The sequence below is a fragment of the Camelus bactrianus genome, chromosome 13 (assembly GCF_048773025.1).
Source record: "Camelus bactrianus isolate YW-2024 breed Bactrian camel chromosome 13, ASM4877302v1, whole genome shotgun sequence".
NCBI classification, from domain to species: domain Eukaryota; kingdom Metazoa; phylum Chordata; class Mammalia; order Artiodactyla; family Camelidae; genus Camelus; species Camelus bactrianus.
The window spans coordinates 15,912,615-15,926,392 of NC_133551.1; the positions used below are offsets into that span (position 1 = coordinate 15,912,615).

The window sequence follows — 13,778 nt, forward strand, 5'->3', positions numbered from 1 at the left end:
TTCAGTGACTACTGACATGATGCTTTGAGCAGCATCACTGGAACACGTATATAGCCCGCCAAGGCGATTTATTTGAAATGAAAAACATCCATTTGAAGTCATATTTATTTACTCACTAATAATTACTGACCATCATTCACTAAGAACCAGGCACTGTCTTAGGCATTGGGCATGTATCAGTGAACAATCAGACAAAATCTCCATCCCTGCTGGCCTTACATTCTAAAAAGGAAATGGACCAAACAAACAAAAACAAGTAAACTGTGTGTTATGGTTGAATATTATATTAGAACAAGGTAAGAGATATTTAAAAAGCTGGAAGGGGGTTCCAATTTTAAATAATGTTGTCAGATAGGGCCTCACAAAGGAGGTGACTCTGGTTGCCTTGAAAGGGGAGAGATGGGTAATACAGATGTTAAGGGGAAAAACATTCAAACAGAGGGAACAGTGCAAAGGTCCTGAGGCAGGAACATCCCTGGCAAGGTTGAGAAACAGTGAGGTGGCTAATGGTTGAGTAAGGGAGAGAGTCGTAGGATATAAGGTGGTCAGAGAGGTAAGGAGATGGAGGGCAGGTCATAAGAACCCTGTAGCCATGAAAGAATTTTGGCTTTACCACTGAGTGAGAGGAGCCAAAGCAGAAAAGTGACATGATGTAAATAATATTTTTAAGGCATTGCTCTGACCACTGTGATATAGACTGTAGAGGAGTAACGGTGGGAATTTTGATGTGTTTTGGAAAACAACACTAATAGCCACATCTCCTTAATTTTGCTAGAAGAGGGGAAAGTAGCCACGGTAAAGCATTAAAAAAAAATTCCAGATCATATCTTCCCCCTTTATATCCTTTGCCATCACGAAGTTCTGTCGAGCCCAATTCCTTCATCCCTGTGCCAAAAGTGAGCTTAGACTATTTTCAGGCTGTAGCCAAATTCTTCATCTTGTCCTGTACATTAGTCAGGATCTTCTTGGCTGCAAGTAACTGAATACCCGACCCAAACGGTTTAAGCGACAGGCCACTTGCTATCCCGCATGTGAGCAGCCTGGAGGTATGCAGAGCCAGGGGAGGTTGACTTAGGCACTTACTGACCTCTAGGTGCTGGTTGCCTTTCCTGTGTTTTCTTTGCTTTTCTCTCATTGTTGTGAGATGTGTCACGGCAGCTCCAAACATGTGTTGCTCCCTGGAGGATGGCCAAGGCGAGCAGCAAGGAGAAGACTTCTGATGGGCGCTCAGGGATAAAACCCTGTCCCTGAAGTCCCCTTCCACCCACTTCCCATTAGGTCCGCACCAGAATTAGGTCACATGCTTAGCTCCTAAACCAGTCATTGACAAAGGGGGACAGAGTACCAAGAGAGGTTTAGACCAGTGGCTCTCAAAGTATAATCTGAGGAAGGGGGGATTTGGGGGGATTATCTTCAAGATCTTTTTCGGGAATCTGCAAGGTCAAAACTATTTTTGTTGTAATACTAAAATGTTATTTGCCTTTGTTACTCCCATTCTGAGTGCACAGTGGAGTTTTCCAAAGGCTACCTGAAATAGTGCAAGAGATTGAATGCAGCAGATTTGACAATCCAATCGCCTTCCATTAAGCCAGACTTTGAAGATATTTGCAAATTTTTAAAGTAATACCACTCTTTTTATTATTTGGGGGAAATAGTTATTTTCTATAAAAATGTGCTATTTATGTTTAGATGTAATTATTATTTAAAAAAATAAATATTTGTAAACTTCTCAGTTTTAATTTCCAGGGTAGTAAATATCAATAGTTACAACCGACATAAACAAAAGCTCTCTGGGGCCCTCAATAATTTTCAGGAGTGGAAAGTGGGTCTGGCTAGCAAAGGATTGAAAACCACTGGTTTAACCTGAGACCTCTGATTCATCCTTGAGGCTGGGGGCGGAGCCGAACTTCCCGGAGTTTGCCTCAGCCTGACCCAGGCTTTCTAAAAATCCTGCTCTGTAAGTGGCGAGGTCACAACAGGGGGTGCCAGACGCTGCTTATTTTATTAATTAATCTCAATTGATTAATTGGAGAGACCTCTTTTAGACTGCGAGGAGGTTAAATGGTCAAAATGAAGCTGTGTTACTTCAAAGAAAAACTCTAACGCAGAGTTGCTTCATTTGATGGGAAGGGGTGTGGGGTTTGGTGGGGTGGACAGTTTAAATTACAAAACTCCTCTTAGGAGCATGAGGGTAACCCCTTCTACGCTCTTCAGTGCCCTGGATTAGGGATTAAGGTAATTATTGGTAATAACGGGTTTTCCTCCCCACCAGCCCGAGCTAATAGCGTCCTTACAATGATGGGCCCTAACTGGCTATTCGGCTGTCATTTACCTGTGATTAACAGCATCAATCCGGCCTTCCTGATCGCTTAGGCCAAAGGCAAACAGGAGCATTACGCTGGATTCTGAAGCTGTCACCATGGCGTGCTCACTTTCTCGCCTTGATCTTACATCCAGGATTGGGAATACGTGTGTGTAAATTGGGAGGGGACACTTCTCCCTCCCTGTTCTTCAGTGTTATTATTTCTTGTTCTTGTCTCACAGTACTTTGGATTCAAAGTGCTCCCAGGGGCCTCTTTAAAATACCAAACCTGTTTTTACCCTCGAGTAAATTTCTTGGCTTCACTTAAAAAAAAAAATCTATCCAAGTACATTTTTGTGTTTATAACTCAACTCATATGCCTGCGATTTCTCCATCTCATCTCTTTCCTCTTTCTGGCTTCTCATCTTCCCTGGAGAATTTCAGGCTGACATGGAACAGGAGAGGAGCCGGCATGACCCCAGCTACGGGTGTAGCAGGCATACATTTCCTCTGCGCATATTTTGCTCAGTGGGTGTGGGACATATTTGCATAAACTTCTAGTTGACGAGTGCCTCTTCTTAGTCTTCCCGCTGTCTTCCGCCTAGGTCCATTTCTTGGCCCTAATTTTACATGAACTTTCTCCTTTGCATCCACGACTCTCGGCGCTTGAACCACCCTTCCCCTGGGCCTGACCTAATTCTGGGTGCCGGCTGTTGTTTGGTTTACTTCCCCACTTTTGCAAGGGCACGTGGCTCTTCTGAGAGCTTCACTTTTGCTCCTAGGGTGTGTGTTGGGGTTCGCCGGGGCTCGGAACACGTGCCTTAAAGCAACCATGACCCCCTTCCCCCACGGAGCCCGGGGCCCCCGGCTCCGCGGGCGTGAGGAGGGGGTGGGGAGCAGGGCCCGGCCGGGTGAATCACAGGGCGTAACAGGTGCCGCAGCCGCAGCTGCGCCCGCATCCCGCTCGGGCTCTAGGGATAAGGTTTTCTTTTTCTCCGGGTTTTTTTGGATGTGGGGAGGAGACTCCGGAGGCCCCCACCGGACCAATGCAGGCCGCGGTTGTTCATCGCCTAGCAACTGGCGGAGCCAATGGGAGGCGGTTGGGCCTGCGGCGCCGGCGGCGCGGGGGCGGGGTGGGAACCTTGCGAACCTGCCGAGCCTGGGAGGCGGCCGCGAGGGGCGGAGCGGAGCCCGGCCGGAGGCGGGGAGGGCGGGAGCCCGAGGTGGAGGCGGGGCCGCCGGCCCGGGCGCTGAGTGTCGCCGCGCCTGTGCGGGCCCTCGGGGCTGCGCGAGCCGGTCTAGGGCGCCGAGCCGTGCCTCCCCGCAGCACCCGGGGGCCGTGACGGTGAGAGCCGCGCCCCGCGCTGGGGATTGTGACGCGCCCGCTCGGGGAGGGGCACCGGTGCCGGCGGGGCCTGTGGCGGGCAGGCGGGTGGGGGGCAGGGGACAGGGGGCGGGCGCGGAGGTGAGCGCCGGCACCTGGCTCGGCGCCCCGCTTCTCTGCCGTGGGCTCGGCGCGGCCGTTGGGGCCGTTGGAGGAGGCGGGCGAGCGTTGACCGCCGGCCGAGCCTGGATGAGGAGGTGGGAGGTAGGTGCCAGCTCGGGGACCGCTCCTGCGGGCGGTCGCAGCACTGAGCCCCAAACCCTCTCCAGGATGGAGAGAGGGTGGCGCCTGGAGCGGGATGACGAGCTACGTGGGGACGGGGGGCGGGGTGGCCAGTTTGGGGCTGCGGTATCTGCTTAGCAGAGGCTGCGGGGCTCGCGGGCTTAGGGAATTTGTTAGCTCGAGCTGCAAGAGACAGTCGTTAGAATGAGTTACTGGTGGCCCGTGGCCACTGCAGGGGAAGAGAACCCGATAGAGGTCTAGTTAAAAGTCCAGGCGAACAACTTACATCATCTAAAGGCAGGCGTGTGTGAGAATATTTTCGTGTAGAGTTTTGTCGTAAAGTACAGGAAACTGAATTATGAGCTCCCTGCCCTCTTTTGAGCCTATGCTGATCACCCAGTTATGCAAGTCACTTGGGCCCAGGAAATGGAATCTGCTAAATAATTTGTTCTCAGCACGTGTAATGTGGAAACCTTTAGATTGTTACCCCATTTCAAGGTCCATGGTTGTGATTACCTAATTGTCATTCCTTGCAGCCCTCATATAGTTCTTGTTGAATCTGAGAATTGTGATTTCCTTCTGGACCCCATAATAGGGTGAGAATTAGAAGAGGCACTTCTCCCAAGGTGGTTCGGAGGTGTAAGAGGGGGCTGCCTGGAATTTGGAAATTGCTGGACTCCCCTAACAGTTCAGATTCGAGTCTGGAGTTGGCTGTGAATGTTGGGTGTCCCGGAACCCTTCATGGTTCAGGTTTACTGTTTAAGGAGGAGAAAATTCTGGCAGCCTTGATCCCGAATTAAAAGGTAGGTATGACTTGACACATTTAGGAGTATGAGTAAAATTCGAAAGAATTAGAGACCTGGAGAGAGAAAAAAGAGGCCTTTGAAGTTGAGACCAAGCTGTCTGGAAATTTAGCAGTTAGAGGTAGATTTATGAATTTGGATTCAGTCATCAGAACGTAATCCGTCAAATCTCCTGTCCTAGGGCAGTCATAACCTGCAGACCTCAAACTAAACAAGTGAAAGCTAACAACTAATTTGGTGCTGTGTTCTGCCAGCTGTCAGTGAAAGTTTCTCAAAAGAAATGGTTCTTTGAAGAGAGGATAAGGAACTGATAAAGTGAAGGCACTTTTAGTGACTTGCTGGGCCTCTTCAGCCAAGTCATTTTATAGCCTTCCTTCCTGTCCCTTTTCCCCATCTGTACAGTGAAGATAATAAAGCCCCAGAATTAGGTAACGTGGGTGAAGCAGCTTGAAGATAACTGCGGGGACTAGTTATTCTAGGATGAAATGTGAAGATCTCCTAACACATTGTGCCTTGTGACAGGACTTGTTAAAGCACGTTATGTTCCAAACATGCTGAGGCAGTGTATGAGAAAAAGGAAATGTTAATTAACTGTTTCGGTGATTTGCCTAAGGCCTTAAGGCCAGCGCAATGTCAGGTTATGTCCTTGGGCTGTCTGAACACCTGACAGAGCTTCTTTGACAAAGCTGGCTGTGATACGGGTTTTACAAATGTAGACATTTGAGTGCCTTCCGTGTGGTGTGAACCTGGAGGTAAAAAGATGAAAAAGACACTGCCCCAGAATTGTGTCATTTTAATTCATTTCACGTGCTTAAATTGGAGCGGTTCCAAAGCTTTTAAAGTGATTTTTAAAAATCTCTTTTACCAATAGTTGTGACTATGCCTTATTGGTTTGACTGGGTCACAAAGAGGTTTGGATACTATGTGGGTAGGTCTGTTTGGTGTCTTTGGTGATGGTGATCACGAGTAGCTGGTATTGACGGTACAAGTTATCTTGAATTCATGAGTTTATGGGATGAGATAGAATAGAGAAGTGCACTATTCATTACCATTCTGTAATGGAAAACTACCTAAAATCTTTACTTTTGATAGTGGGTCAATATTATATGGTACCTGCAGATTTAGTGAATTATGCATTAATAATTTATCCTTTTAATAAACATTTATTAAACATTTACTAAGTTTCTACTTGCCAGGCCTGAGGATAAAAATATGAGTGATGTCTTGTGGAGTTTTCAGGAAATTCACAGTATAGTAGGGGAGAGGGCAAAAACAGAAAATAAAAATTGCAGATATGAGAAGGCTTTAGAAGAGAGAATTTCAGCTATGTCTTGATGGAGGATGAGGTGTTCAGCTGGTAAACACGTATTGGCATGTTCCGTGCAGTGTACTGTTGAGGACGTACAGGTGGTTTGGTAGTGGAACCGGGGGTAGGGGTGGGGTGGGGAAGGGTTAGTGATAAGGTTGGACAACAGCCATGACCTTTGACTAGTAGGTGATAGAGAATCTTTACAGGGTTTTATCCAGGGGAATTATATTGATTTTTACTTTAAAAGGCTATTTCCACCAGAAATCAGTAATTTGAGAGATCCAAAAATGTTCTGAACATAGACACTCCAAGTAATATCCGAAACTCAGCAGCCCTACATAGCAATTCAAGACTTTAAAAATGTTATTGAAGCCCTCAGAAACTTCAGAAAAGTAAAAATGATGTTCATACAATCAACCTTTATTGAGCATCTTTCTTCTTTTTTTAATTGTGGTGTATTTGACATATAACATTATTATTAGTTTTAGGTATACAGCATAATGATTCAATATTTGTGTATACGGCAAAATGATTACAACAGTAAATCTAGTATCTTTTACTTTAAAGATTGGGGAATAGAGACACAAAGATAAATAAGATGCACTCCTATTTTCAAGCAGCTTGCAATTCAGTAGCAGAAATGACAATTTTAATGCAGTTCAGAAACTGAGTGTCATGAGAGGCATAAAAACGTCAGGTCCTAGCAATGTAGGATTCTGAGATAAGAGAAAGCATAAATTCTTTCAAATTAAAAGTAAGTTTTCGAATAGATACTAAACTGCAGCTGTGGCCAGTGAAATAACTATAACATTTACAGTTCTCATCTATTAACCCTCGCTTCACGCATTGCCCTCCTGCCTGCCCGCCCTCCCTCCTAGTCCTTGGGGTGAAATTTGGGATTTGACTGCCATAGTGCCACTAGCTGTGGGACCTTGGGCAAGTAGTAACTGTGCCTCTTCTCTGTGCCTTAGTTGTCTCATTTGTAAATTAGGGATAATACCTGCTTCATAGATTTGTGATGATTAAATAAGATATGTTAATATCCAGAACAGTCCTGGAAAAACACCTTACATCAATTAAGCACTTAATATTTCTGTTTGATATAAAAATACTGTAATTGAGTAAGAACTAACTGAAGGACAGGATTTTGGTGTTTTTTTTTTTTTTTTTTTAAATCACTAGTGGATCTATCCCTGAGCATCAGGTAAAGCCTCTATGTTCAGGGAAGCTAAATATATTTTGTTAAACTAAGCTTCTTGAACAAGTGACCTTTATTATCTCCTTTTCTTATTTACCGATCACTTTCCTGAAATCCGATTTCCGTTTTTACCCCTCAGCCTTGTCATAAATCACTAGTCATCAAATCCAGTATAATATTCTTTTTAACTCTTGTTCTTTCTATGGCATTTGCTGCCCTTCATCACTCCCTCTTTAAAACTTTTTCTTTGGCTTTCCTAAATCTCCCCTACACCATCCCCGGATTTTTGTCTCCTACATCTAGGTCACCTTCACTCACCTGTTACATGTTGATATTCTTCCGGGTTCTTTCTGCTGCCCCTTTTTTCCTGTGTAGATTCAGCTGCCACATGCATGCTGATGACTCCTAAGTTTGCCCTGATGCCTTTTGCTCTCCAGTCCCTAGAGTTTACCCCCATGTGAATGTCTCATGAGGGCATATATAAACCCAGTGAGTTCTACACTGAACTGTTTATCTCCACACATGTAGCCAAACCCATTGTTAACCTTGCTCCTCTGTTCTCTTTATCTCAGTGACACTGTATTCTGTCTGGTACCAAAGACAGATTTTTACGTGAGAGAATAAATGCCTCCTTTTTGTATACTTGTCACTGTGTATGTCAGTCCAACTTCTGATGTATTTCTTATCTGCCCTTCACTATCTGTCTTGTCACTGGCTGACATAGGCAGCCCCTGACCATTAATTGCTTTGTTTGATACAATGAGTGGCCAGTAGATACTTACAATCCAAGATAGGTACCAGCCGTTGTACATACGGCCCTCCGTAGCTGAGAATTCGTCCAACCACGGATTGAATTGAATCAGTTGAATTGGACCCAGGTTGGTCGAATCTGCATCAGTAAATACGGATAAGGAGGGCCGACTGTGTTCGTTGTACTGTACTACTCAGCACCCTCAGATGTTGGTATCAGTGGGGTCTCCTGCAGTCAACCTCTTTCACATACTGAGGGATGACTAATTTTTACCTGAGCTTTAGGTTCTATGCATATGTATGTGTGTAACTGTATGTATATAGAGTTAGAGTTGTTAGAGTTTATGTTATATAGGACACAGTCTTGAGTTTGTCAGTCTTTTGCCAATTGATTTTAGTCTGGTGGCCTGTGCTTTCCTGTCTGAAAGATGGCACTGTCAGCATTTTTCTCTCTGCAGGCATACCTCGGAGATGCAGTGGGTTTGGTTCCCAACTATTGAAATAAAGTGAGCCACACGAGTTTTTTGGTTTCCCAGTACATATAAAAGTTACATTTACCCTAGACTATAGTCTGTTAAGTGTGTAATAGCATTATATCTTTAAAAAGCATTCTATCTAAAAAACATTGTACATACCTTAATTTTTAAAGTGCTTTATTTAAAAAAAAATGCTATCCATTATCTGAGTCTTCAGCGAGTCCTAATCCCTTTGTAATAGTAACATCGAGGATCACTGACTGCAGATCACCATGACAAGTATAATAATAATGAGAAAGCTTGAAATATTGTGGGAATTACCAAAATGTGGTACAGAGACATGAAGTGAGCAAATGCTGTTGTGAAAATGGCTACAGTAGACTTTCTGATGCAAGGTTGCCACAGACCTTCAATTTGTAAGCACAATGTCTGCAAAGCACAGTAAGCAAAGTGCAGCAGAGTGGGTTAAGCTTGTATTCCGTATCCAAGTTTTAGAAACGTCCTCCTCCTTAGAGCCTAGCATGTAAAAGCAAGAAGACATTTCATGTGCTTGTTGGCCACCTGGATGTCTTCTTTGGAGAGATGTCTGTTTAGGTCTTCTGCCCACTTTTTGATTGGGGTGCTTGTTTTTTGATATTAAGGTATATGAGCTGTTTGTGTATTTTGGAAATTAGTCCCTTGTCAGTCGCATCATTTGCAAATATTTTCTCCCAGAAGCTCAACATCACTAATTGTTGGAGAAACGCAGATCAAAACTACCATGAGATATCACCTCACACCAGTGAGAATGGCCATCATCAAAAAATCCACAAATGATAAATGCTAGAGAGGGTGTGGAGAAAAATGAACCCTCCTACACTGGTGGTGGGAATGTAAATTGGTGCAGCCACTATGGAGGACAGTATGGAGGTTCCTTAAAGAACGAAAAATTGAGTTCCCGTATGATCCAGCAATCCCACTCCTGGTCGTTTATCTGGAGAAAAATATAATTCAAAAAGACACATGTACCCCAATGTTCACAGCAGCACTATTTACAATAGCCAGGATATGGAAACAACCCAAATGTCCATCAACAGATGACTGGGTAAAGAAGATGTGGCATATAAATACAGTGGAATACTACTCAGCCATAAAAATGAATAAAATAATGCCATTTGCAGCAACATGGATGGACCTGGAGATTGTCATTCTGAGTGAAGTAAGCCAGAAAGAGAAAGAAAAATACCATATGATACTGCTTTTATGTGGAATCTAGGAAAAGGATACAAATGAACTTATCTACAAAACAGAAACAGATCACAGAAAGAGAGAACAAATTTAGGATTACCAGGAAGTTAAAGGGGTGGGAAGGGATAAATTGGGAATTTGAAATTTTTTCCTCTTGGGGAGCGATGGAAATATTAACCATCTTGATTGTGGTGGTAGTTTCATTGGTGTGTACATATATCAAAATTCATCAAATTGTACATCTGAAATACGTGTAGTTTATAGGAATCAAACCACAATAAAGATGTTAAAAAAAAGACATTTTAGAGCTCATCAAAAAATGCAGTCTAACATCAGCTGTGTTATTTTATGATGAGGAGAAGGTCTCAGAGAATTTATGTCATTTGCTCTGGGTACTTGTTGAGTGTCAAGAGGAGGCCAACGTTTGTGAGGCTTTGAAATCAAATACATTCCTTTTTCTATTGTGCTTCATTTAATTGCAGTCTTTCCAAATTGAAGGTTTATGGGCAACTCTGCGTTGTCAGATGATGGTTACCATCTTTTGGCAACGAAGTGTTTTCTAATGAAGACATGTACGTTGTTTTTTTCAGACATAATACTATTATTGCACAGTGTAATGTAAACATAACTTTTATATGCACTGGGAAGCCAAAAAATTCATGGGATGTGCCTTATGGCAGTGATCTGGAACCAAACTGCAGTAACTTCAAGTTCTGGCTGTCGCTAGTCTTTACTCTTACCTTCCGGGTTAAATAGCTGGGTTTTTCTTCCTGCCTTCCAGGTTTGTAGCTGGGTAAGTTATCTCACCTCTCTGAGCTTCATATTCTTCCATCAGTAAGAAGTGTTACCCCCACGCCCTCCCAGGGCCATTGTGAGGATGGGTGAGGGTGTGCTGCACCACACCTGGCACGCGGCCGAGGCTCGGAGCAGCAGCTCCCCCCCTGCCTGTTCCACATGGTGAGCTGGAACAGATCTGCCCACGAGCCTTCGCAGATCTGTGGATGGCTTTATGGAGCCTCTGAAGCTGTAGCCAGAACTGCCTGATTTTGTACTTTTGAGTGGGAGCATCGTTGGCTTTGAATTCTGTGGCCTGAAACAGCTAACCCCAGTTCGCCGTAGTTAGGCCTGGAACCTCAGGGCTCCTGGTGCCTCGTAACCAGACAGGGTAGAATTTAGAATTGCTTGAAATAACTGAGTATATATATTTTAAAACAAATTTAAAGGACTTCAGGTGCAAAGAATTAGATTAGTTATATTCCTCAGTTCGTGACACATTCTCGTAATTGGTCCATTTATTTAGTTTTACTAATATAATAGGAGCACAAAGCTAGGACCTGGACAGTAACCCCTTTAAACTGCATGGGCTCCTCCATCCCTCTTTCCTGCTGCCCTCACCTGAGGCCACTGTTTACTGAATCTTGTGTTCATCATTCCGTTGGTATCTTTTAAAGTAGTTTTATTGTATCTGTGGGTATTCTGTACATACATGCATCATTGAAAACTATGTATGTTACACGGTATCTTCTGAGGTGTTTTTCACTTTATAAGGTTGAAATTAATCCACTTAATATTGCTGAGGTTCACCTCTATTGCGTCACTGAAGGTTTCTGATTGTTATGTAATGTTCCATTTTGCAGCTGTGCCACGGTTGGTCCACTCTCCTGTGGATGGGGGTGTGGGTGGCCTCCAGGGTTCTGCTCACACCTCTTGGCGTGCACGTGCAAGAGTTTCTCTTGGATCTATACCCAGCAGGACTTGCTGAGACTTGTTAGGGGTAGGTGGATGGGGTTTATAAATTGTCATACTGTTTGTTTGTCAGAGGTTCTTCCCGCTGTCTGAGATTTAATAAGCCTTAGGCTGGCGTTCTCTAGGACTGTTATTTTCAATCTTCATTTAGTACTTTGAAACACTCTTACGTAATTCTTGGAGTCCATTCTGCAGCACCCTTAGGAAAGGGTTCCTTTTTGGTATTCTGTAACGTAAACTTCATAAGCAGAATACTTACACCGAGTCACATTCTGTAAGCACAGCTGTGTTCCCAAACTTTATGCATCAGAATCACATGGAGGGTCTGTTAAAACACTGATTTCCAGGTCCCGCCCCAAGTCTCTGCATCTGTAGGTCTGCAGTGGGACTCGAGAATCTGCATTTTTAATGGGCTCTCAGGTGCTACTGATGCCGCTGCTCCTGGGACCACAGTTGAGGACTGTAACCAATGATTAAATTTGGGCTAAATCATTGAAAAAACGATTGCAGGTACATGATTACATTGTTGCAGAACAGATTCAAGAATAAATGTTTAGTTTCTTTGTTATTTCCATTGCCTTTAGTAAATGTCATTACCTTTTACTTAATAGTTTTGAGAATGAAATACCAATAAATGGTCACTATTTATTTTGTTTGGACTTCTTAGCTGGCTTTCAGCTTCACAGAGGTAGACTGATGTGCTTTCTGCCCCGCACCCCCGCCTTAATCCTCTTTTAAGAATATGATTTCTGCTCTCCCTATCTCTGCACTGGAGGAATTTGAAATTGGTGTACTGCCTCTAAATTCCATGCCCTTGATCCATATATCAAATCGCCTTCCTGCTTCTCTAGGTTGGCTCCAGTTGAGACTCGATGGAAAGCCTTTCTAAGTCACAGCTTAGCTGAAGTGCTGATTCTTGCCTGCCGTAATGTTCCAGGAGCGACATCACACTAACACATCATTGAACTCAGTTGCCATTCTTTCAGCAAACTTAGATGGGTTCCATATTGACCGTGGGTCAGTTGCGATACCTCACACCGAAGCAGGGTACAGACGGTGTGCTGGCAGGCTTGCTGGCCGGGAACTCCATTTAGGTGGTGGGAGAGAACTTGCATTACAGTCAGATCTGTGCTGTAGAGTTAACTCAGAGGGTTCTGGAAGCACAAGGAGAAGGGAATGGCAGTTTGGGGAAGACTTGGCAGTTTGGGCTGTATATTCACTAGATTTTTCAAACTTTTTTTTGAATTGCTATCACATCCAGTATTTTGTCAGCTTTTTCCAGCTCACATTCCAGTTACCCAGTTGGAATAATACTGCTGGATTGTAATTTAGTCTCAGGGCAAGGTGGTGGAGAAGCTAGTGCCTGCGTGTGTGTTCAGTCTTCAGAGCCCCTCACATATTGTGTATTCCCTCCTCCCCTAAAAGAAAGATGGTAGGTGTGTGGTTAAGTGTGCTGGGCTGTTAGGGTTTGAATCTTGACTTTGCCACGTTTAACTATGTGGCCTTGGGTAAGATAATGCTCTGGGCCTCAGTTTCCTCATCTCTGCTGGGGCGAATAACTATTTGGGTTATTATGAAATTGAATCAGTTAATACATGTAAAATGCTCTAAGTTTACTTGTTTTGATTAAATGGTTTATGCTGAGTAAATTATTTTATTCTTAGAATTAGATAGACTCTCACTTGATAAATATGTGGTTGTGAAGACAGTGTGTGCACATTCTGTTATAAAAAAGTGAAGAAGGAATTTTGATATAAATAGCTGTACTGGAGTCCATGTTAGGTCCCATGAGAAATGTAAAAGTCTAGGCAATAGAACTGAAAATTCTTTAAAGATTCTCTAGTTCGACCTCCTAATTTTACAGTTGTGGAAACTGAAGACCTAAGAAGTTGTGACCTGCTCGCGGTTGCTCACTGTCTGTTGGGAGTGGCCCTGAGAACCGTGGCCCCAACACTCGGTCCAGTGCTCTTTCCTGCAGGTGACAGTGCCTTGAAAAAATTAAGTTTAATTGGAGAGCCAAGACCAAAACAGATGAAAATGTGAGCAATAAAAAGTCATTGTACAATGAAATACCACATGGAGTGGCAGAGGCTCTCAGAACACACCTGTTGAACCGGCTTCACAAGCTGCCCTTGAAGCAGAGAAAGGTACTTTATCAGTTCCCTGAGTCATAGAAGATTGATAGACTGAAAACATTCTTTATGGAAAAGAATCTTAATGGTTATAAATCAAAGTCGGCCCCCCCCTTTTTTCTTCCTACGAAGTTTAGATTGTAATTGAGCTGGAGGAAGGGTCCACCTTTGCCAGGTCGGCTGGTACTCTGTCTGTGCGGCGGGGGGAGCCTCCTTCCCTGATGGGCTA

General features: G+C 43.9%; 1 protein-coding gene across 11 annotated transcripts in view; it reads left to right on the forward strand.

Annotated features, from left to right (window-relative positions):
- The first annotated feature begins 3,497 nt into the window (after positions 1-3,497).
- SSX2IP (SSX family member 2 interacting protein) overlaps positions 3,498-13,778 on the forward strand; it is a 44,132-nt gene continuing 33,851 nt past the window's right edge. For 6 of the 11 annotated variants that reach the window (XM_074376118.1, XM_074376121.1, XM_074376124.1 and 3 more), the window contains exon 1: positions 3,498-3,647. The gene's annotated coding sequence lies outside the window, so the exon portion shown is untranslated. Of the gene's footprint in view, positions 3,648-3,745; positions 3,891-4,508; positions 4,712-13,778 lie in introns of those variants that run through there. The other 5 variants (XM_074376119.1, XM_074376127.1, XM_074376122.1 and 2 more) reach the window with 4 other exon arrangements.